This window comes from Dasypus novemcinctus, chromosome 1 (genome assembly GCF_030445035.2).
Source record: "Dasypus novemcinctus isolate mDasNov1 chromosome 1, mDasNov1.1.hap2, whole genome shotgun sequence".
Classification (NCBI taxonomy): domain Eukaryota; kingdom Metazoa; phylum Chordata; class Mammalia; order Cingulata; family Dasypodidae; genus Dasypus; species Dasypus novemcinctus.
In genome coordinates, this window is record NC_080673.1 from 43,083,442 (window position 1) to 43,107,865 (window position 24,424).

The window sequence follows — 24,424 nt, forward strand, 5'->3', positions numbered from 1 at the left end:
TTTGTTTATCCGTCCTTTGGTTGATGAACACTTGGGTTGCTTCCATCTTTTGACATCTGTGAATAATACTGTTATGAGCACTCATGTACAAATATCTTTTCGACTCCCTGCTTTCAATTCTTCTCAATTATACCTAGTAACGAGATTGCTAGGTCATATGATAATTCTATACTTAGCTTTCTGAACAACTATTTTCCACTGTGATTGCACCATTTTACATTCCTACCAGCAATGAATGGGTGTTCCTATTTCTCCACATCCTTTCCAACACTTGTAGTTTTCTGTTTTTTTAATAGTAACCATTCCAGTGAGTACGAAATGATATCTCATTGTGATTTAGATTTTCATTTCCCTAATATCTCATGATGTTGAGAATCTTTTCCTGTGCTTTTTAGCTATTTGTTTACCCTTTTTGGAGAAATGTCTGTTCAAGTCTTTTGCTTATTTTTTAATTGGGTTTTTAATTGGGTTCCTTGTCTTTTTATCATCGAATTGAGGATTTCTTTATATATTCTGGATATTAAACCAAATATGTAGTGTCCAAATATTTTCTCCCATTTAGTAAGTTATTGTGACAAAGTCTTTTAATGTGCTTTTTTTTTGTTTTTTAATTTTGAGGAGGTCCCATTTATCTATTTTTCCTTTCATTATTTATATTCTGGGTATAAATTCCAAGAAACTATTGCCCAACAAAAGATCCCAAAGATGTTTCTCTATATTTTCTTCTAGGAGTTTTAGAGTCCTGGTTCTTATATTTACTTCTTTAATCCATTTTGATGTATTTTTGTATATGGTATGATAAAAGAGTCCTCTTTTAATCTTTTGCATATGAATATCCACTTCTTCAAGCATCATTGTTGAAGAAATTATTCTTTCCCAGTTGAATGGAGTTGGCAGCCTTGTCAAAAATCAATTGACCGTAATTTTGAGAGATGATTTCTGAGTCTCAATTGATCCTGTTGGTCTATATGTGCCAGTACCATGCTGTTTTGCTTCCTGTAGTTTTGTTATCTATTTTAAAAGTCCTCTAACTTCTTTCTTCTTTCTCAGGATGGCTTTACTTTCTTCTTTCTCAGGATGGCTTTAGGTATTTGGAACCCCTTACCCTTCCACATAAATTTGATAATTGGTTTTCTCACTTCTGCAAAGAAGACTGTTGAGATTTTTATTGGAATTGTGTTGACTCTGTGAATATTTTGAGTAAAACTGACATCTTAACAATACTTAGTCCTCAAGTCCATTAACACAGAATTTCCTTCCATTTATTTAGGTCTTCTTTGATGTCTTTTAGCAATGTTTTGTAGTTTTCTCAATACAAGTCCTTTATGTCCTTAGTTAAATTTATTCCTAGATATTTGATTCTTTTAGTTGTTATTGTAAATGAATTTTTTTCTTTTTTTAAAGTTTTTTAAAATGTGTTTATTTTCCTCTACCCCTCTCCCACCCCCTCCCCCCACCCTGCTGTTTTTGCTGTCTGTGTCCATTCGCTGTGTAATCTTCTGTATCTATTTCTCTTTTTATCTTCTCTTTTTGTTTGTTTGTTTGTTTGTTTGTTTTCTCCTCTAGAATTCACTGAGATTCGATCCTGGGGAACTCTGATGTGGAGAGAGGTTCCCTCTCACCTGCACCATCTCAGTTCCTGGTTTCTGCTGCACTTCACCTTTACTCTCCCCTTCATCTCTCTTTTGTTGCGTCATCACCTTGCTACATGACTCACTTGCATAGGCACTGGCTCACCACACTGACACTTGGCTTGCCACACAGGTACTAGCTCACCACACAGGCACACTTTCTCTTTTTCTTTTTTTTTTTTTTTTTTTTCACCAGGAGACCCTAGGGATCGAACCCAGGTCCTTCCTTATGGTAGGCAGAAGCCCTATCACTTGAGCCACATCTGCTTCCCTGAAATTTTCTCTTCATTTCCTCCTTAGATTACTCATTAGTAGTGTATAGAAAGCCTACTGGGTTTTGCATGTTGGTCTTATATCTATCCCACCACTTTGCTGAACTCATCTATTAGCTCTAGTAGCTTTATTGGAGATCTTTCAGGAATTGGTTATTTATATGATTTTGTCATCTAAAAATAGTAGAAATTTTGCTTCTTCCTTTCAAATATGGATGTCTTTTATTTCTTTTTATTGCCTAACTTCTCTGGCTAGAACTTCAAGCAAAATGTTGAATAACAGTTGTGAGAGTGGTCATCTTGTCTTGTTCCAGATTTTATAGGGAAAGCTGTCAGTCTTTCACTATTGAGTTTGCTGTTAGCTATGGGTTTTTTTCAGATATGCCCTTTATCATATTGAGGAAGTTTCCTTCTATTCCTAGTTTTCTAAATGTGTTTATTAAGAAAGGAAGCTGGATTTTGTCAAATGCCTTCTCTGCATCAGTGGAGGTGATCATGTAGGTTTTTCCCCTTACTTTTGTTAATATGGTGTATTATAATTGATTTTCTTATGTTGAACCACCCTTGCATACCTGAGATAAAACCCATGTGATCATGGTGTATAATTCCATTAATGTGCTGTTGTATTCAATTTGCAAGAACTTTGTTGAGGATTTTTACATCTATATTCATAAGAAAAATTTGTAGTTTTATTTTCTTGTAGTATCTTTATCTGGCTTTGATATTATGATGATGATGTTAGTCTCAGAAAATAATTCAGGCAGTATTCCCACCTCTTCAGTTTTTTGGAAGAGGTTGAATAGGATTGATATTAATTCTCCTGGAATGATAGGTAGAATTCACCTGTGGAGCCATCTGATCCTGGGTTTTTCTTTATTGGGTGGTTTTGATAACTGATTCAATCTCTTTACTTGTAATAGGTCTTTTGAGATCTTCCATTTCTTCTAGATTTAGAGTAGGTTGTGTGATTCTAGGAATTTGTCCATCTCATCTAGGTTGTCTAATTTGTTGACATACAATTGTACATGGTATCTTCTTATGATACTTTTTATTTCTGTGAGGCCTGTAGTAATATTATCCTCTCATTTCTGATTTTATTTGCATCTTCTCTCTTTTTTTCTTTGTATGTCCAGCTAAGGGTTTGTCAGTTATATTGACCTTTTCAAAGAGCCAACTTTTCATTTTGTTAATTCTCTCTATTGCTTTTTTATTCTCAATGTCATATATTTCTGCTCTAATCTTTATTTCTTTCTTTCAGCTTGCTTTCAAATTAATCTGCTCTTCCTTTGCTAGTTCCTCCTGGTGTGCAGTTGGGTCTTTAATTTTAGTTCTTTTTTCTTTTTTAATTTAGATATTTAGGGGTATAAATACTCCTTTCAGCACTGCTGTATCTCATTTTTTGACATGTTGTGTTCTCATTTTCATTCATCTCAAGATACTTACTGATTTCCCTTTCTATTTCTTCTCAGTACGTTTCGGAGTAGGTCTGTTAGGATCTATTCTTTTTGAAGTACAGTGTGCTTCTTTGACATGTATTTTTATGTCTTTCATATGAGTTAGGAAATTTGGGCCATTATTTCCTCAAATATCCTTTTCTCCCCTTTCCCATCTCTTGTCCTTCTGGGACAACCATGATGCATATATTTGTGTGCTGTCACTCAAATCCCTGAGACATTGCTCAATTTTTTCTATTCTTTTCTCTATCCATTTTCTGACTATGATTTTGATTGCCCGGCCTTCTAGTATACTGATTCTGTCTTCTGCCTGCTTACATCTGCTGTTGTTGCCTCTAGTGTATTTTCAGTCTCTACTATTGTGCCATTCACCCCCATAATTTGTTATTTTTCTTTTTATACTTTCAAAACTTCTTTATGCTCTTGCATTGTCTTCTTAATATCCTTTCTCTCTTTATGCATATTTTCCGTCATCTCTTTGAATTGATTTAGGACATTTGTTTGAAATTTTTATATTAGTTGTTCCAAATTCTGTGTTTCCTCTAATTGAGTCATATCTTCCTGTTTCATAGAATAACTTAAAATTGTTTGATGTCTAGGTATCTGATTATCTTGATGAGTTAACTCTGAAGGTCAGTTTTTCCCTTTTGTCTATGATTTTATTATTGATTAGCTTTGTGTTATGACTCCTCTTTAACACTTGGTCCAACATATTCTAGACCTCTAGAGTAGTTCATGTCTAACTGATCAGATTTCTCCAGTTCTTCATCTTATTCTTGCCCTGGATATGTGGTATAATTTTAAGATTTCACTTTTTGTGTAATTGTTTCTCCTCCAGGAGAAAACCTTTCCTCTGTTTCCTCTCTGGGAATCTTGATCTGTTCTGTTTTGTGTTTGTGCAGGATTTTATCCCTTGCTCCTCTTCCTCTCTCCATGCCACATTTTCATTACCCTTTTCAGTTCTCAGACCCTCCCATCTTACAGCAGTTTAGTTTAGTTTAGATCCTACCCCCCCACACACTTTTTTTTGGTTTGTTTGTTTGTTTCTTCCCCATTAGTATAGCCTGCATCCCCGGGAGCCAGATGGGGTCAGCTTCAGAAGGGTGGGTCACTCCAGAAAAATGTGTTTTGCATTTAGATGGTCTAGTCAACAGAAACTGGATCGAGTGAGCACAGCACTTTCCAGCTGCAGTTTTACCACAGTATCACTCTCTCTCCCTCCCTCTCTCTCTCCCTCTCTCTCTCCCTCCCTCTCTCCCTCCCTCTCTCCCTCCCTCTCTCTCTCTCTCCCTCTCTCTCTCTCTCTTTCTCTCTCTCTCTCTTTGGGAGTCCTTTTATATGCAGCTCTCCTCAGCACCTTGAGTCCCACCCTGGACCTCTGTGGACTCGTTCCCTCTCCCTGGATATAAGTGGGGTTCTAATTCACTGCTATGGCCTCTATAGTCTGTGTCCATGGTGGGAGGTGGGAGTGACCTGAGCCACTGTCTGAGTGATTCCCAAGCTATGTGGAACCAAGTGGGGAAAGGGAGTGGACCAGTGGGTCTGGGGTAGACGTTTACTATCTGATAGTTTTCTTTTTCTTCCCTTCAGCGTTTATAGAGTTTCCCTTCTCCAGTCTCTGCCGTCCTCCAGATTTCTAAACAAGTTGGATTTGTCCTTTTATTCAGTGAATCTCTGGGGAGGTTTTTACAGGGATGTCAACATGCTGACATGTTGATGACATCACTTAATCTTTCTTTTGATTAGTTATTTGCATGGTATTTCTTTTTCCATCCTTTTTACTTTAAACACTTTGAGGGTTTTTGTTTCATGTGTTTCTTTTTTGAACAGCATGCATCTGTATTTTGTATTTTTATTACATTCTGCCAATTGTTTTCTTATAACTGGCTAATTTAGAAGATCGATACTAATTTATGATTTTAGATATAGATATAGTTGGAGATTTTCTACAATGTTAGTGTGTGCATGTATGTATTTGTATGTATTTTTTCCTTTCTCCTTGGTATTCTTTTGGATAGATTTTAAGATTTAGTTGGATTTGGTTTTTAGTTTTTTCTCCTTTGATTTTCTTTCTCTGTTGCTTCAAAGGCTATAATTCTACTTTTATTCTTGAATACCCATTTTGAAACAAAGCACCCCCTTTCATTTTTTTCATAGCACTTATCGGTATTTGATATTTTCTTGATTGTTTATTTTTATTTTTATTCTCCTACTAGTATCTTGTTGATCTTGCCCATTACTCTTTCTTCTGCACCTGTAGCAGTGCCTGGAACAGAAAATGTGCTAAATAAAGATTCATTTAGTGAATTACTATGCTGAATGATGATCTAGAGATAAGCAGTGGTCACTTCAGAAGAGGCTTTTTTTCCCCATGTTGTAATATTAGATGGTAGAAAATTTAAGTTTTAGCCTGAGATATCTGAAAAAAGTCAAGAATGTGACAGGTAGGTTGGAGAAGCACCATTACCAACCAAAACCCTGGTGTACACAATTGGATACATGTTTTATCTATGGCCACACATTACAACTGACTCATAAAATTTTAGATGACCATTCTCTAGTTTCGTGCATTTTGAACTCTACTTTCACAGCTGTTTTTTTCTTTTTGTCATTCATTAATATAAGAATTGTGTAGTACATGGGGAATGTTACTGTAAATTTATGCTGTGTACATGCATGTGTGTCTATTAATATTGATATAATATATAATATATATACCAGGTAAAACATGTATTTTACATAAATTGGTTACTGTTTTGTGTATAATTTAATATTTTGTCTTTGTATTCCTCTTTGTGATAGTAGTCCCTTGAAACACATCTACTTAATTATATAAATACAATACCAAATAAATTAGTCAAGGTAAATTATATTTACTTGTTGGTTTCTCTTATATAATCACAAATACATTCTATTTAAAATAGAAAGAGGAGGAAAGCCGATTTGGCCCAGTGGTTAGGGCGCTCGCCTACCACACAGGAGGTCCGCGGTTCAAACCCCGGGCCTCCTTGACCCGTGTGGAGCTGGCCCATGCGCAGCGCTGATGTGTGCAAGGAGTGCCGTGTCACGCAGGGGTGTCCCCCGCGTAGGGAAGCCCCACGCGCAAGGAGTGCACCCGTAAGGAGAGCCGCCCAGGGCGAAAAAATGTGCAGCCTGCCCAGGAATGGCGCCGCCCACACTTCCGGTGCCACTGACGACAACAGAAGCGGACAAAGAAACAAGACGCAGCAAATAGACACAGAGAACAGACAACCGGGGGAGGTGGGAAATTAAATAAATAAATAAATCTCAAAAAAAAAAAAAATAGAAAGGACTACACCTATTCAGAAGACATGCATTCATAGAAAATAGTGATTTTCTAGGAAAATTATTATTTGTAATGATAATACTATAATCCCATTCTCTTCATTCCTTTTAGAATGAAAGTTGATATTCTTTCTGAAATATTGGTTTGATATTAAATCTGAAACATGTTGGGTGTCTAAGCATTTACTTATGCAATTTTTCTTTTCTGCCTTCATAAGTTCAACCTTGTTAGCTAATAATAGCAGAGAGACGAGATTATGATATGTATAATTTATGTTTTACTTTTTAAATTTTTCTACAATGATCATATATTACTTCAGTTATCAGGGAAAGCAAAACAAAACCAACCTTAAGACAGAGAGGATTAAGTGGACTGAGAGAGTACTGTAGCTAAAGATAAATGCAAGCATATTAATCTATTTTATTAAGTGATAAGAAAATTAAAATGAAACCAATATGCTCTATTGTTTGCTTTTACAGTACATTTCAGAAACCTTAGAGTTTCTTCTTTGTCTTTTACTGTCTTTGATAATCTCAATGTAGAGTGTTGCAAGTATTTTATTATCTGTCTTTGTTAAATGAAGATTATCAATTATGGTCATCTTTGCTAAAATTATGGAATGGTTTTATAGAAAATTAAAATGTAACTACTAAACTCAGTTATTTCAGTTGACCAAAAGGCCCATTGGAAGTAGGCCTTTAGAGATAGGAAATTGGAGATTAAAGCTTATCTCTTAACTTAAAATAAAATCCAATTTTATTATAATAGAGTTACTATTTTTGAAATATGAGTTATTTTGCTAAAATCTGACTATATGGTTATTAAAAACTTTTAAAATTTATACATAATACCAATGGTGGAGTTGGAATTCCCAGAAGTTAATAACTGATTGGATGTGGGGGGAAAGGAAAGAGGGAGAAAGGTCAGAGCTGTTTGGGATGATTGGTTAACTGGATGAATGGTGATGAATTTCATATGGAGAATTTATAATACGCAGTTTTGAAAAGATAGTAATAAGCTCAATAATGCACATAGTGAGTTTTAGGTACCTGTAGGACATTGAAGGAAAAGATGTTCACTTGGCACTTTGAGATTTATATCTGGAGTAAAGTTAAGCACTTGGCTTGAACATCTAGATTTGGAGTCATCATTGTTTTGATGAAAGTAGGTAAAATATTTCTTTGGAAACAGTTAAAATAAAAAGAGGACTGAAGATAGACAATGAGAAACAAAGGATAAACAATGAGAAACAAAGCAGGAAGGGGAAAAAAACCCAAAAAACATGAGAGATGTGCCTGGAAGGTGGTAGAGAACAAGGAAGGTAAGTGTTTCAAGAAAGAGTGAGTGTATTAGATTAGCTTAGGAGGTTACTGATCATTTTAACAAGAGAAGTTTCAGTGGAGGGATGGAGGGCAGTGGAGGCCATATTGCAGTAACATAATCAGTGAGACATGAGGAAGTATAATTAGTGAATATATTTTTTTATTATTTCTATTAATTATTGTACTGTACTGTAATAACCTGAGAAATCAAATAACCAGATTTGATAGAACTAAGTTAAAGGTAAAGTTAATAGGTTTTAATTACCTTACCAGATACGAAAGCATAAACTACATTAAATATTTAACAAAAACAGTCTATTCTAGTGAAGAAACTGACATTAAATGGAATAGAACAGAGCTTCCAGAAATAGAAACATTATATATGGGAATTTGAGTACATAGTAAGGATGGTATTTTAAATCATTAATAAAAGGCTGTCTTGTTGACTATGGACTTTAGAACATAGGATATGAGGACTGCTGGCTAATTGTTTAGTATATAAATTAATTTAGATCCTACCTCATACCTTAAAGTGAAAGAAATTCAAAATAAATTAAATATATTTGTTTGGAATAAAGATTATATAAATATAAAAGTGAAACTACAGAATTTAGAAGAAAATTTGGGGGAATAGTTTTATAATCTCAGAATGCGGAAGGACTTTGTAAGGCCAATACTAAAACCAAAAATCATTAAGGAAATTGATACATTTGGCTACAAGAAAACTGAAGTTTCTGTAATTCAAAAACAACAACAAAACAAAACAAAAAACAATAAACAAGAACAGATAATTTACAAAAAGATGAAATAGAAATCATATATGAAAATAAGTCATCCTCACTAATAATTAATGAAATTCAATTTAAAACAATTAAAAATAATGAAAATTTCTAATATTGGTGAGGGTATGGGAAAACAATGTCATATATTTGATGAAGATGAAATAGGTTGAATCTTTATAGTAATCTATATCAATTTTAAAGCGTCCATGTAGTATTTACTTTAAACAAAAGGAGTAATTGAATGTGCAAAACAGTATGCAAAATGTTTAGTTATATAGATCTTCATAATAGAAAAAAAAGGAAGAACAATATATACGTCAAAATGTCCAACAATAAAGAACTGGTCAAATAAGTGTTGGTAAATCCTTACAATAAATACTGTATATCATCAAAAATATGCTATCAATCTATAAATATGTAATGGAAATATGTTTTACCATATTAGAGTGAAAAAAAATGTTATGAAGCATATAAAATAAAAATTTTGTATGTATGTATATATGCATAAGGAAAAGCCTGATATTATAGGCACTGTGGAAGTTTGAGATTATTTATGAATTCCCCCCACAAAAGACAGCCTTAGTGGGCTGATATAAATGGACGCTGGCTCAAGAAGACACATGGTAGAGAGACTGAGTTCCACAGATGCCAGAGGAGAGAAGGCTCAAACAGCGAAAGCCCAGGGATGGATGAGCCATTTGCCTGATAGCTTGCAGCTGAAGACAACAGAGCAACTGAGTAGCTCACGAAGCCCTCATAGACAAGCCCTATGCCAGCCTACAGATAAGATCGGAAGAAGCTGGACCCACAGAGCCTTAAGAGAAAGAAGGAAAGAGACCAAGCCATCTTGTTTCAGTATGTGGCATTGGGCTTTGGTGAGAAAGCAGCCTTGAGTTGGACTCTATAGGGTCTTGTAACTGAAAGCTTTTACCCCAAGTAAATAAATACCCTTTATAAAAGCCAATAGATTTCTGGTACTTTGTATCAGCATCCCTTTGGCTAATACAGACACTAAAATGTTTATGATCATTATCTCTCCTTAGAGAGATCATAGAATTATTTAATTTGCCACTTTTCTGTATCTGATGATTGTTTCTCTTTAAAGTCAGAAAAAGAAGTATATCCTACAACTCTTGAGGAGGAAAATAGTTTCTGCTTGAACCTCTGAACAAGTGATATATATTAACAAGAGAATAAAGGTGCCAACCTCAATTTTGGCTCTTCGGAGGTCTTCTATTATCATTTACTGACTTTTGACTATGTTCTCAACGCTCAAAGTGCCTAGAATAATGATCTTCATGTAACTTTGATAGGGACAAAGTAACTTAGAATTTCTTTTCTTTAATCTCAGAAATCAGAGCAACTCCAATCTCTTTAATTTGTTTTTATTATTCAGCCCACTAAGCTGTGATTTTTTTTTACTCTTTTAGTACTTTGATTTTATTTCTTCATTTTCCCCTCCCCTCACATATGAGGACCAAAAAGATCACTTCTATTTTTATATGAAGTATTTATATATATCAGTATATTCATTGTCTAAAAGGAAGACAATGTTTGCTTTAAGATTAGTGGACTCTAGAACTCTGGATTTTAGCTGTGTGTGTATGTGTGTGTATAACTAGTTATACATAAGACAGAAAGATTTAATTATCAAAGCAATGCATGTTAACTATAAACAGTTTAAATAAAACAAAAGTATATAAAGTAAAAGAATGGAAGACCTCTCTTTCCAAATGTGGACTTTGTTAACTAATGTGAGAGCCATGTGCTAGGTCAAGCAATACCAGTTCCTATCTGATGTGGTTTATATATACAGACAAAAAGTCTCTGTCACAGAATTCATCACCCAGTAGAGCCTTTTACTAAAGCTTGAAATTCCATCATTAGAGATTATCTTATTTGGTTACAAATCTGTGTGTGTGTGTGTTTAAAAACAGTCCTTTCCAGCATTCAGCTGCTTGTGAAAGGGATTTGACAATGGATTTTGATAAAAAGGAAGGTACAGACATAGCACAAATTCTGGAGCAGCCATTGTGTAGGGGACAAGGGTGCATTCCGGGATGTGCCTGGAGGTTGGCAGAAGGGGTGGAAGCTTCAAAGACCAAAAGATACGCTGCAGGTAGATGTTGCCTTGGAACAACATTAATACTGGACAATATTGTCTATGCTTTTTCATCTCACATCTTGCTACAAATACTACATTTTCTCTGGAAGTGTCTTGCTTTCCACTACTTTTCAAACAAATACAATGTGAGTTCAGAAATTAACAAAAGTTACCCATTTCTTTTGGAAATCAAACTCAGCTGTATTTACTTATATCAATGGGGAAAAAGGGGTAGGGTAAACCATAATATTGCCCAATTTAAAGAATTTTATACAATGGGTTTCATAACATGAAAATAAAAATTTCCTTAAGCCATGTTCAGTGTCAGTGGTTGGTTTTCTCTCTTCCAAATTTATCCTTCCAAATGCTCTTTTAGCAACGTGTAATCATTCTGGGAAGGTCTGTTTTCCAAAAGAAGCAGCAGCAGTGTTTAAGTTTACATGACCCCAGTCTCATGACAGCAGTAGCAAATCAGATATCTTATCCAAGGAAAAGCGTTTTTGGCTTAGAATTCAATCACTCTCGTGGTGGGAGTCACCAGCTTATTTCAGCTCTAACAGTGCTGCAGAACACTGACTGCAGTGAATCTTTCAGAAAGTATAAACACAATTGGTATTTATAGCATTGTTAACATTTGTTAAATAGTTGGGGAGTAGTGTGTAAGCCTGTTTTAAGCAGGTGGGGCATGAATCTTTGTTGTGACTGCAGTGAGCTTTAAGAGTAGGGCAACATGATTACAGTGATTTTAGCAGTATAGTAAATGAGAAGTGTTGAATACAATAAGTTCAGATTTCATATAGCCACAATTCAAAGAAATAATCCCAAGGCATCTCTGGCCAGAAGTATGTTATACAGATGGCATATTTGACACAGTGCAGGGCAGTAACTGTACAATGAAAAGCCAAATAAACAGTTAAGGATTAGGCAAGATTTAATTGAAAATCTACATTAAAGAAAACATACAATTATGCCAGACTTTCTTGTATATCAAAGCCACAATTGTCAGAGTTTCTCTTAGTCAACTGAATAAGCATCAAAGTTGTCAGTGAATCTAATATTTGTATTTTGCTGGATTTTGTGCTTGTGGCAGACCTATTAGTTAAATAAATGTGGGTAATTATACACCCAAGGAAATAAAGTAAAATATTAATATTTTAATTTTTTTCCTACCAGCTACCAAAGGAATTGTAAGCCATTCTGTTATGCTGATGACTTTTGCTACAAACCCCTCCTTCCTTCAGGCACTATCTTCATTTTAAAATTGGGAGTGTGAATAGTAGTTTCAAATCAAGTGACTGAATTTGGTGCTCTAAATTTTAAACTAAATAGCCTCTAGAATGGCTAAAATGAAAAAAAAATTGTGTAGACTTGAAAAATCTTTGTAAAATTATTTGAAAATATGACAGATTTCTAAATGTTTTGAATGACAACTGTTTTATTTCTAACAAAGATGAGGATGTTTACTTAGAATTAATTACTGCTTTTAGTTTTTATTATTGATAAAAGAAGCAACTAAATTTTCTTACTATTTGTGAAACATTGAAGTCAGGTGCATATTTTTAAAGTGCTAAGTAAATTAAGCAATGTTATAAAAGTAAATTTGTTCCTCTCTCTCTCTTCATCCCTACCAGTAATATGTAATTGGCAAGGGAAACAGGGAAGGGGAGAGGGAGAAAAGAGAGAGAGAGAGAGAGAGAGAGAGAGAGAGAGAGTGAGAAATGGTGTGAGAGAGTGTCTATGTCTGTGTGTTTTGTCTTTCAGGACTATAAATTCCTGAGGTCAAGAATCATGTCATCTAATCATCTAATCCCTCATTCTTGCTCATTTTGGTGTTCTTACACAGTAGTCTCAAAAATATTTTTTGAAAATAGGTTAATTCTTACCAAATGAATGATTGACCAAGTAATTGCTTCTTTCCATGACATAGTTTAAACATATTTGCCTGGTTCTGAGAAATAATTTAACTTTCTGAATGCAGAAAATTAACTCTCTTGTTTTGTTTTCTTCAAGAACTTTTCACTACGTTTTCACTACATTTGGCTGTTAGCATTGGCAACCTCTTTGAAGCAACATTCCACTTATTTTTCTAGGCTGTCTGCTTTATCTACTCATTTCCAGTAGCCAGAGATGGAGGTGTTTTGAATGAGCACATCAATGTTCTAGACAGAGATACTGTTTGAAATTATCCATGAACACAGAGCCTCTGAACATTATTGAGTGACGTTTGTTTCTGTTGTTTGTGTCTGCTCTGACTAGCTGGTTTCTTTCAGATTGGCAGCTGGGATTATGCTGCAGTAGATGGACAGCTGCAAGAAATGGAGCTTGTAGTGAGTCTGGCTGTGCCTCATTTTAATATGCCTGGAATGTAAGAGCTTAGCTTCAAGGCAGTAATGGGAAAATCTATGTATATTTTCACAAATTATATTGACTTCATGTTTTACCTTAGTAACTTCCATAAGAATATTTGTGTAGATATGCCAGGAAAATATTTTCCCCTCCCTTGATTTATCACCACATTCTTATATTTTTGATGTTTTACTTTATTTAGCAAGCAACTAATTCTTTTTGCTCTTTATGTACTCCATACCGTCTAGATACCTGATGAATTTGAGTGTCTTCTGGAGAAAAACACCTTTTACTTAAAAAATTTATATACTTCCCTAAATATTTAATTGATATTAAATGATGGCACATTGCTAAAGCTAACGGTTCCTTAGAAGTCCAATCGGAATAAAATCAGAAAACAGCTCAAAATAGCAAAATTAACTTTGTAACAAGATCTGTTAGAGTAAAAGTTTTTGGACACCTTAATAACTGGAGTTGTTCTTAGGTAGTAAAAAATATTTCTGGCTACTGTGTTCATAGAAAAGTTAAACTTCATAGATCAAATGTTTATTTTTTTTTAGATTTTCATATATTTTTTGTTTTTGCTTTTTTTCAAAATAATATCTTTTTATTATTCTTTAGTTCAAAAGTAAAATATGCTTATTGTTAAATGCCAAACAGTATAAAAGTGAGGAACGTATAAATATTTATTCTTCCAGTCTTCTCATCCTCCCCCCACCAGAGATAACCAATGATAATAGTTTATTATCTGCATATTTTCCCAGATTTTACCCATATATACTCATGCATGTGTATGTGCTCATGTAACATATATAAGTGTATAGATACATAGATACTAGACATGCAAGTAGGTTTTATATATATGAATATAGTTTTACATATGTGAGAACATACTCTATATACTTTGATAATCAGGAATTTTTCTTTCATCAATATATTACAGACTAGTTTCCATGTCAGATCCAGATACATTCAGTTCAACTTATTTTAATGCTGAATAATATTCCAATATGATCACTTATTTCATTGTTTTCTATTGATGACCAGTTAGCATTATAAAGGATGTTGTACTGGGAAGTGGATGTGCCTTAAGCAATTGAGCTCTGCCTACCACATGGGTTCCCGATGCCTCCTAAAGAAGACAAGCAAGACAGCAAGCTGACATGATGGGCTGGTGTGATGGGCTCATACAACAAGGTGACTCAGCAAGAATATGCAATAAGAGACACAAGGATGAAAACATAATGAGAGATAACAACAAAGCAGTGAGTGGGGGTGGCTCAGGCTAGTAGGCACCTCCCTCCTACATCAGAGCTTCCAGGTTCGGGTCCCAGTGCCTCCTAAAAGGAAGACGAGCACACAGCAAGCACAAACAACGAGGGGGAAGGGGAGAAATAAATAAATAGAATAGGGAAACTGACTTTGGCCCAGTGGTTAGGGCGTCCGTCTACCACATGGGAGGTCCGCGGTTCAAGCCCCCGGGCCTCCCTGACCCGTGTGGAGCTGGCCTAAGCAGCAGTGCTGATGCGCGCAAGGAGTGCCGTGCTACACAGGGGTGTCCCCGGCGTAGGGGAGCCCCATGCACAAGGAGTGCACCCTGCACCCGTAAGGAGAGCCGCCCAGCGCGAAGGAGGGAGCAGCCTGCCTAGGAATGGCGCCGCCCACACTTCCCGTGCCGCTGACGACAACAGAAGCGGACAAAGAAACAAGACGCTGCAAAAAGACACAGAAAACAGACAACCGGGGTAGGGGAGGGGAATTAAATAAATAAAAATAAATCTTTAAAAAAAAAAAAAAGAATATTTTTTAAAAAAGGGATGTACTAATCATTTTGTACATGAATCTTTTTGCATTTATCTGGTTCTTTTCTTAGGAAAATTCATAGATGCAGAATCAATAGCTTAATGTTTACTTGAAGACAAAAATTGGACTTGTTTATGTTCTTAGATATTTTTGTTCACATTTAATTTCTCAAAATTAAAAAATTAATTAAATCATCTCAAGTCTAAATTTACATAGAAATACTTATTACTATTTCGTTTTTTTCTTCACTCTATTTTATGTGAACTATTTTGTATATTTTGCTGATTAAATGTCCTGTGATCTATATTTTGAATACAAATATATCCATTACATTTTTTTTCTGAAAGCCTATTTATCTTTTTCACATATTCTTTACAAAGTTTAAATTCTATTTTTTTCTAGGACATTTTGAATATTTACACTTTCATCTTAAAAGATTAGATTTAAATAATTTGAAATGGGTTCATTATGCCTTTTTTTTGAGGTGGGGTTACTGGGGGCTGGGGATTGAACCCACGACCTCGTATGTGGGAAGCCGGTGCTCAGCCACTGAGCCACATCAGCTCCACAGAGTTGGTTTTCCATTGCTTATTGTTTGTTTTTCTTTTTTTTAGGAGGCATGGGGAACCAAACCGGGACCTCCCATGTGGGAAGCAGGTGCTCAACTGCTTGAGTCACGTCTGCTTTCCTATGCCATTTTTTAAAAGTTTGTGAATTTATTGCTATGACCACTGAATAGTAACTCTGTTCTTTTCTTTAGGTTAAGAGGAAATCTGTTTTTGAAATGTGTCTAAATAGTGCTTGACCATTTTTCTTTTTTTTTTTTTAACCAGCTAGAGATGTTATCCAAACAAGACCATATATGTTACATAGATCGTATTCTCCTTTGGAAACTTCATCCCTTTTTTATCAAGTACACTTACTTGTTATGGGTCCTCTTTTGGCCATAGCAATTAATAATAGGACGAGTTTTATCCTTTAGGAATTAAGTGCAAAGTTAAACATGTAATGATCAAGTTGTCATTTGATCAGAATGCTTTTTTTTAACTTGCTGATATCAAATAGTCAAATAAAAATTCAGTAAGCTTTGAATGGAAATCTGTCAAATATACAGCAAGTTTTTCTGTTCAAATGTGTGAAGTTCAATATGTGAAGTTCAAATGTGTGAAGAAGAAAGCTGACACAAGTAATGATATAATATTTAACAGAGATCACTGTATGTCTCCATGTGACTTAAGTTCAAATGTGTGAAGAAGAAAGCTGACACAAGTAATGATATAATATTTAACAGAGATCACTGTATGGTCTCCATGTGACTCTTTTTAAATATTGAAGAGTGAATTAATTTTAAATCCAAAATATGAAATCTTGTTTTGATTTGTAAATCTCTTTTTTTTAATTTGTAAAGAGATAGACAAGAATCTTAAGCCAGCCTTTTAGAACTTATTAATAATTTTGTTAATATCAGAAAATTTCAGTGTATTGTAAATGGTATGCTTTTCTTAATTTTTTTTCTACTCCCCAATCCCCATTTAATAGTGCTTTTAAATGTTTATATTTATGTGAGGAATAAAATGTAATTTCAGTATTTGGTGTGCTTTAAAAAAAGCAACGTACATGTTTTTACAGTAACTATATCCATATGTTTACATTATTTCTTTCCCCATCCCCCATCTTGAAATTAAATTTTACAACACTTATTGTTGGTTACTTAGTGTTGTGCTGAGTAGTTTGTTTCCTCAGTTAAATTAAAAAGCCTAGAGACTAAATAGTCTTTACATTGAAGTCCAATACTGCACTGTTACTAAGCCAAGTCTACTTTACTTTTATTTTGTCTCTTTATTTCCTTCTTCCTTTCATTCTATCTAATGCAGTATGTGTGTGTTGCATCTCTTTCTCTCTAACTATAAAATCTTACAAGTATGCAATAATTGGCACAGAAAACAATAGAATACACAGCTTGTTGAAAATCTCTTAATAATATTTCCATTTAAAAATCCATAAATAAATTCTTTAGGTAATATTTGAAATGCCGTTTATAAAATATAAATATGTGGTTTTTACTGGGATGTCTCTAAGTATTTGTATAGTCTTTTTTATTAATATGTATTTCAACATCTGGAATGTTGCCTGCTGAATTCAGGTTTTATTATAGAAAGTAGTAACAGGCTATTTACAGAAATAATTGGGAATTGATGAGTAAGAATTTAAATAATAAAGCAAGTGTTTTAGTAGAAATGATTAAGGGAATGTTTTATTCAATATAGGCTGCTCTTTATTAGTAGTGGTACGTATCTCTTAGCTACATCTCTGCTGAATTAAGTTGATCTGGATGACCCTGTTCAATAAATAATTTTTGAGCCCCTACTATGTGCCAGGCACCAGAAGCACAGAATTCTTTGTCAGTGTCTTATCATAAGGAGACTTATAGTATAATTGATGAAATAGAAAAATTAAAACAGTAATCAGAATATCAGATAAGTAAGTAGTAGGGGTCTGTGCCCAGTGCTCCCGGAGCAACAGAGAGGTACAGCAACAGTCTGTTTGAGGTCAAGAAAGATTTCCCAGAGGACAGAGATGCCTAACTGAGTCTTCCAGTATGTGAAGGAGACAACTAGGCAGGGGGAAAAAAAAAAGGAAGAGAAAAACTAAGGAAAGAAAATACATCTCATTATTTATCATTTTTTTAATGAGAAGACTGGGGCACAGATGGTTAAGTAACTTGTCCAGGGTCACTCAGCTAAAATGTGATAGAGGCTAAGATTTGAACCCCTACATTCTGATTCTAGTGTCTGCATGCTTACCAGTCTGTTGGGGCACCACCCATGGTAAGGAATTTGGGTGGAAGGATTTTTAACTAGAGAAGTTACATAATCAAATTTGCAACTATAGAATTGAAGATCTCCTTGCAAATCAGGTTGTGTTCAACCCCTCAAAAGAAAGGTGAAGGCAGCCAGCCAATGCTTATATTTTTGGTCATTATAGGATATTTTTGTTCTCAGTGAAGTCTTATATTAGAGGTAAAAACATAAATCACATAAAGACAGGAACACTCTTATTTTTCAGTGAACCTGCCCAGCATATTGCCTAAGCTGATCCTCTAAAGTAACTTAAAACCAGATACGATAATAATTATTGAAGTTGGCTGATGGATACATGGGGGTTCATTATTCTATTCCATAATAAAATATTTAAAATAATTAATTTTTAAAAGAGATCATCTGGAACTAAAATTCTCTCAGTGAAGAAGAGTTCATTAGAAATCATTTAGGTATTGGGTGGAGTTCATTAAGCCACCCTATTTCTGACCCACATTCCTTATACCTCTGTGTTCCCAGTGGTTTCAAACCTCAGTTGTGCTTATAAATTTTTTATTCCTCTATACAGAAGGCTGAAGGAGAAAGTGAATAGAAGGTGGTAAACAAAATTATTTGAGAGTTTTTTCAAATCACACATATTCCCCACCTGGCTTTTGAAAACCACTGCTATAGTGAGCCACTCGAATATTGTCTTGTGTGTTTGGTGTGTTTGGGCTGAAAATTTGAGAATCACTGCCTTCTGTGACATCTCCAAAGTATCTTTGAATGACTCTTTCAGTCTCTTTATAACACAGATAGCAGTCCCTGCTCATCAGTCCCCCCAACCCATTTTTGTGTTCATATTGAGAACTGTGCTCAGCAGAGGCAGGAGCCACTGGGCAGCGACTCCGAAGGTGTTAACTGTCTGGCCTATGATGAAGCCATCATGGCTCAGCAGGACCACATTCATCAAGAGATTGCTGTGCAAAACACTGGTCTCAGAGCGGCTGGAGCTCTCGGTCCTGTACAAGAAGATGGGAACTGCTTCTATGGAGCATTCAGATTCTCCCACATGGAGGCGCTGCTGGATGACAGCAAGGACTTGCAACGGTTCAAAGAGCAAAGAGAACCTGGTGTCCCAGCACTTTACTGATTCACAATTGAGGACTTCCACAGTACATACATGGACTTGATCGAGCAGGTGAAGAAGCAACCCTCCATAGCCAACCCACTGGCCCCCTTCAACGACCAGAGCACCTCAGACTGTCTGGTGGTCTATCTGTGGCTGATTACCTCAGGTTACCTGCAGTGCGAGAGCAAGTTCTTCTAGCACTTAGAGCGAGTTCTTCTAGCACTTCAGTGAGGGTGGGTGGAATGTCAAGGAGTTCTCCCAGCAGGATGCGGAGCCCATGTGCAGAGAGAGTGACCACATCCACATCATTGCACTGGCCCAGGCCCTCACTGTCTCCATCTAGGTGTTCTTTATGGACCACACCTCTTCCTGGAGGCCTCTGAGCCTAAGCTACCTTCTCTACTGGCCTGGACACTACGATATCCTCTACAAATAGGGCGGCCCTGCCTGCCACTGCCCTGCCTGCCCTCCCCACGGCTGGGCGCTAGATATGTACAGAGGTACTTTTTGTGACTGTAAATGGGATCCTGGATTCAGAAAGGAATGTTGAATGTGAGAAATTTTGTAAAAGAAGTCATTGATTATATATGAAAGAAAGAGGTGAAATAAAAAATGGTGAGATTCTGAGCATAAAAAATAAGTTAGAAAAGGAATCTAACCCTCACTGAGATGGAGTGCTAGAATAAAGTTATTTTTTCCAGATTTTAGATATTTTGTTTTAGGTGTGCTGAGACATCCACATAGTCCACATTGAGAGTAAAGCAGGCAAACGTGTGAATGAGCACTTCATAGAAATCGACAAGCCTCTGGATGACTATAGATCGGGAAATCTTTTAGAACAGGGGTAAAGTTTAAAATCATGACAGTGGGAAAAAACTCCAAGAAAGAAAGTGTAGATTGAGGAAATTCAAGTGCTAAAAGAGAGGCTGCAGTCATGAACTCATAATGAATGCAGAAGAATAGAGAATAAAGGAGTAGGTTGGAGACCCGGGCTGCTGTACAGCTATGGAAGCCACGGAAGAGAGAATGTAAAGAACCTGGGATGTGATCGACAGTGTATAAAATTGAATAAAAAGCTGATAAGTTTAGAAACAATGAGGAGAATCTGGAATTATCAGTTGATGATATAAAGTGTGACTATATAATCTTGAGATCATTGTTGTTACATTACAATCTTATTCCACAATTTTCACCCTTGAAAAGCTTTTTTTATTGCATTTTATTTCCAGCAACTCAAAGGTTGGTCAAAAAGTAAGTAAAGCATTTGTGTCTAAGGATTTAATAGCCTTTTTAGAGGCTTGAGGTCTTGGAAAGAAAATTGATTATCTAACCTATGTGGGATAATACTGGTTTCATTCTGTCATTGAGAATAACCAGATCACTATACTGCATGACTTGAAAAGGCTTTTCCTCCAGGAATTTAGTAATGTGCAAATTCTATTAAAATTTTAAGATTTTTTAAAATGTCAAAAAGATCAGCATTTAAAAAAATCAGCTCATGATCCATATCTTTTGCATTTCAAAAAAATGTTAAAAGTGGGAAGCCAAACAGTATATGTAGTATTAAAACCAATTACATCAAAACTAAATCTAGGGAGCAGATATGGCTCAAGTGGTTGAGTGCCTGCTTCCCACATAGGAGGTCTGGGGTTCAGTTTCCAGTGCCTCCTAAAAACAAAAAACAAGCAAGCAAACAAACAAACAAACCAATTCATGGTTGAACATGGCTTCCCACTTACGAGGTGCTGGGTTCAATCCCGGGCCTCGGTACCTAAAAAAAAATCCAAGAAAATGACATCTATAGTATAAATTTATATGTGATAATATCATTATTCTTAATTTCTCTATAGTATTTAGCATTATTACCATTCTGTCTGTGGAACTCTACTCCTATGGCTTCCATGATATCACCCTATCCTCCTAGTCCTTTTCTGCTGGCCCCTTCCTCTGTTCTTTACTATTTCTTCATATTATGCCCTGAATACGAGTTGAGGGTCAGCTCTAGGTGCTTATTTATGTGTGTGTCTCTTATGTATTTTATCCCTTAGGCTTAATGACTAGTTACAAATTGTGCTCCAAAGATCCCTAATATTTCCCAGAATTGTCTCAGGGGTTGCTGAGGAGCTCCATCGCTGTGTTTTTTGTATATTGGGTTTTGTGTAAGATTTAATTTGAAAAAGGGAATCATTTCTGCTGCTTTTTAAACATATGTTTGTACACAACAAACACACACAGAAAGAAAGATCAGAATTCCTTGACCTAAGTTCCTCTGTATGGATAATACCCAAATCAGTACTTCTGTTCTCTCGTCTGAGAACCAGTGTTGGGCTTTCTTTTGCCCTTTGGACATCTCCACCTGGATAAATGACTATTACTCCAGATTCTACATCTCGGACATAAAATTTATTATCTTTCCCCTGTCACCCTGGTTCTCTCTAACAGAAACTCCTATTTCAGTTCATTGTTTTACTACTCTCTGAAATATGCAATTTTTTAAAAAAATTAGTTTTGTCTTTTCTCTTTCTTTCATCACTCAAAAAAGTCATCAGTCCGTAAGGCTTGTTGATTTCTCCTTAGGTCGTGGTTCTCACATCCATTCCTTTCTTTCTATTACCACATCTTCCACAAATTTTGAAGTGCACTATTTCCTTATATTTAGATTGTTCTCTGAACCTACGGAGAGATCTTTGTCTCTGGGCTCTTAGACCTGCAGTATATTTTGAAATCTTCAGCCAGATTTCAGTTTCCTACAATAATCATCTTCCTACATAAAATCCTGACGCATATTTTCCTTCTCTATTTTAGCTATATTAAATGGGGATCATCCTGAGCCCCAAACTTAATAATAGTATAGCATCTTATTTAGTGTTTTGTATGTGCTAGGTACTGTGCTGAGTATTTTAATTTTCCAAAGGAGTCTCTGAGTGAGGTGTTATTTTAATCTCCATTTTATAGGTTGAGAAATGGACATCAAGCTACTTGCTTAGAGTCAAACAGCAGATAAGTGGTGTAGCTAGGATTAGCACTCTGAGCCATCTGACACCATAGGGAAGTGCTGATGCAGTCTGATCAAGGGACACCCCCCTTTAATTCGAGTAAAGGCATGTGGACTGCTGGGCAGGGACCACAGGGTTAGCAGTTGAGGGAAAGGGCACTGGCTTTGCCAGCAGTGCTTGAAAGAGACTGAAGGTTCATAAACTCAATCCATATGTCATAAAATAGCAAGGCTGCCATCTCTTCCTTTTAGTTCTAAGATTGCCATTTTAAAAAATTCTTCTACCAGATTGTCACTGGTATTTATAATAAATTGATTTAAGACCATCATGAAGTATTTCAGATGATGTTTTGAAGATGATCCTTTCCCCTATCCCCTACCTCTTATTGGCTTCTTTCTTCTTGTTAAAGTCTAAGGCTAGCTTTATCTCCCAGTGTTTCAAACCAACTCTTGCCTAGCCGTGCAGCTCTACTAATTGCATCTGAATACCCTTTGCTCACTGTAATGATGATGATGATGATGATGATGATAATAGAGATAACTTATTGATTTCTTCCTTAGATTGTAAGTTCATGCTTTTCCTGTGTTCAGTCTTGTCTCTCGGGCCTGGGAAAGTACCAAACAGATAAGGAGGCAGCATAGCTTACAGCATGAGCTGTAGAAGCAAGTTGCAAATTTTGACTGCCATTTAATTACTCTTTACCTTGGACAAGATATTTAAGTTATTTGTGCATTAGTTTCCCTGTCTATAAAATAGATATTGTAAGTACAAACATCATAACATTTGGAGATTAAATGATATAAGATAGTAAATAATTTAGAAAAGTTCCTGGTGAATAATTAATGCTAAATAAATATTCATTGTTATTGTTGTCTTTAGCAGCCCTCAGTGAATATTTGTTGATGGCATATTGAGGTCTAATCTGTGCTAATCACTTTTCTATATTTTTTTACATACATATCATTTAATTGTTAATGGCACTATGAGGTGGGTACTATTATTATCCACATTTTATTGGAGAGAAAATTGAAACAGGTTCAAGAACTTAACACTAGGTCAAACAATTCATACATGGTATGGATTTGAGATTTGAACATGGTCTGTTTGACTTCAAAACTCATGCTGCTTCCACCATACCACTCCATCTTCACACTGAGGTGCTTTCCAATCTTTTCTGCATTAGCAAATCATAGTGCATTCCTTGAATATACTGAACAGAATAACCTTTTGGAACTTAGTCACACTCTGCATCAAACTGTTATTTAATCTTTTAAGGACCTTTTGCCCTGCTTCCTGTATTAGGAATATGTTCTTCAATGGCAGGAACAGTAAGACCTAATAGTGCTTTGTACATAGTTGACGATCATTGAATGCATAAATGAATGAATGCTATTATTGTTCCTTACAAGATCCTTCTAAATATACTACAAGTGGTATCGTCATCAAATAAAAAAAGGAAATTATTATTGAATAATGTATTTCCTTGTTTATGATGTATTCACTACAGTATGAAGGTCTTACAAAGAACACAAAAATTTGCAGAGCCATTTTCTTAGGAATTAAATAAATAACCTGATGAAAAAATATTCTCTTATGAATTTGAGGGGTTTTCTTTGTCCTTTTAGCCTGGGAACTAAGAACATCGACTGTCGGGTGTTTTGAAGTAGTCTTTATATATCTTCCATTCCTTCCCTTCCCTCACACATACTGTAGCATTTATTCATTTACCCAAATTAGGGATCCAATAGTGAAGAAGATAGTTGGGGTCCTTGCTCTCATGGAGCTTGTATTTTAATGGCAGGAGACAGGCTTAAACAAGTAGACAAAAGAATTCTGATAGTGATAGCATCTGGCCTGTAGTAGTTTGCCACAGTGAGGCTTGTATTCGTGATTGCGGAGTGAGCACCTGTGCTAGGCATATGGGCAGAGGCATGGTAGGGGAGTTCCTTGCAAAGGATATATGCACACATTTTTCAAAAGGGGATGCACACATGTTTCTACGTCTAGTTGGTCTCTTGTTTAGCCTTCTCTTGCTTGGATGCAACATATGGCTTTTACTTTGTTATTTAGCCACTAAGTTCAAAGGGATCATCAACAATAATGGTCATCCTATGTAGCAGTAAGCCATTTTCACAGGTGCTATGTTTCTTGTTTCTTCCTTTCTGTTTCCCAGAATGAAATGGAACCCCGAATCAATCTACACCTATAAAAAAAATAGCTTTTAGACATGGAGGCTAAGGCAAGCAAAGAAAACCAAATGCATGAAAACAGAGATGAAGTTAAAAAGGACAGTTTCAGATTGTAGTAATGGGTTTCTCTTTCATATCACTGAGCAAGATGAGAAAATTTTGCAGGGTTTTATGGGAGTACCTTCCACGATACTACTAAAGGATGACCTCACCGTCAGTGCCTTTGCCAGGCACTTAGCCCCACTGTGAACACACAAGGTTGATTTTCAACATGAAACAAGCCAGAAG

At 35.6% G+C, this 24,424-nt stretch overlaps 1 protein-coding gene and 1 pseudogene across 4 annotated transcripts in view; both read left to right on the forward strand.

Annotated features, from left to right (window-relative positions):
- LRBA (LPS responsive beige-like anchor protein) overlaps positions 1–24,424 on the forward strand; it is an 891,557-nt gene that overhangs the window by 819,174 nt on the left and 47,959 nt on the right. The gene's annotated exons all lie outside the window — the stretch shown is intronic.
- Positions 10,746–20,143, forward strand: LOC139439685 (ubiquitin thioesterase OTUB1-like; annotated as a pseudogene).